Here is a 1,836-nt window from a genome sequence, read left to right as displayed (position 1 = left end):
CGCCGGGCGGTGGCGGCAGGTTATGGGAAATCGCCGGGCGGCACACTTAAACCGCCCGGCGGTGGCACGCTGGACTTGGGCCTGATTTTGACGCNCTCCTCACCTATAAATACCCCTACTACGAATTTTCAGAGTCATTCTTTTGACAGGGGAAGACGGCCAGACCTAATTTTACTCTCTAGAGAGGATCTCTTGGATGCTTAGGCTCCTTTTCATCTTTTATAGGGTTTGCTCTTTCATNCTTCTTCCATTTTTCATCTAGTTTCACCATGTGTATGGTGAACTAAACCCTATTGTTGTTGGGGAATTCAATGGAATCTTTTGATACTCTCTCTTATTGAAACTATTGATTATTTATGTGGTCTCCATATGTCTTGATTGATTATTGTTGGGTTATCATCTGTGCTTAAGGCTTTTATTGTTTAACTCATTCGGTATATCGTTGTTTGTAGTTATTGACATGGGGACGTGCGGTAGTGACATGAACTGGTGAGTAATCTCTTGATTCTGCAATACCACCTAGGAATAGGGGTAGGACGATTAATTGCGCTAACTTCTATTTATAAGGCGGTATTAATTACTAGGGGAGGCTAGGGATAGCAAGCCGGTAATTGATATTAGGCCCTTTTTGCCGAGGGATCGGGTTAAGGGGAGGCTAAGCAAGTCGCATAACAATTTAATCAATCTAATAATCAAGGGTAGTATGTAAGAGAGAGTGGAATATATGAAATTGTTAGTACCCAACAACATCCATTCATCCATTGTTTTCACTTGTCAATTGAAACAACATTTATTTTGCATGTTAATATTTTTATCCTCAAATCCAATTTATTAAATTTTATTTTTCAAGTCTTATTATTTTAATTCACGCGAAAGAAAAAGCCATACGAGTTTCTTGGGAAAAACGATACTTGGTCTTACCATTTATATTACTCGTACGATTGGGTACACTTGCCAATCCGTCAACAGTCAGCCAAACAAAACTGCACAACTTAAATGGTCAGCACATTTCAGTTCAAAACTTCTTTCAACACTTAACAAGAACACACTCTCAGCAAGAAATTTGGTTCTTAGATGCAACCACATAAAACTCACAAACTCAAGACTATTTCTGGAAGCTTCTGTTTAAAAATTTTACACACACAGATGAAAGATGAAAGGTTTGAAAGGGAGATTCTCCCTTGTCAGTTTAAGGGTGGAGAGTCTTTTAGACCACCACCACCTAAAATGCTACCAAGCACACAAACCTTTTTCAAAATTCCAGAATTCCAAAGTGAATAGCTTCTCAAGCAATAAGAAATGGCTAGGCAAAGATCACAGTAATGGACAGCTATAACCGACAGGACAGTAAAGCAAAGAAATGGACAACACAGTACAACAGACACAATGAGAAATTGGAAACCTATTTGAACAGCTCAAACAGATACACAAAATCACAATTGACCTGAAATCAAGCAAGACAGTGAAGGAAAATGGTGAACAACTCAAATCAGAGAAAACGCACAACTAAATCAGATCAAGACATCAATGGAAAATTTAATTAACAACGTGAAACATGAACAAAATAAACGTGAAACAGAACAAGATGAATCAACACGAACAGAACTCAATAGAGAACGAAACGGAATACTTATCTTTGAAGCGTGGACATAACCTGAAGCTCTGATGACCACTTGATGGAAGAAGGCTCCAAGGAAGTTGACCGAGAGGCGATGCGGACTCCTCAGAACTTCTCCGATGAAGAAATGACGCAGCGGAAATGACGATACTCGAAATCGAAGAGCGGACTCGAAGGAGAAGACGATCTAGAACCCTAATCGAACCAAAAACCTTATA

This window comes from Vigna radiata, chromosome 7, assembly GCF_000741045.1.
Source record: "Vigna radiata var. radiata cultivar VC1973A chromosome 7, Vradiata_ver6, whole genome shotgun sequence".
In the NCBI taxonomy this organism is placed as follows: domain Eukaryota; kingdom Viridiplantae; phylum Streptophyta; class Magnoliopsida; order Fabales; family Fabaceae; genus Vigna; species Vigna radiata.
This window is presented reverse-complemented; position numbering follows the sequence as displayed.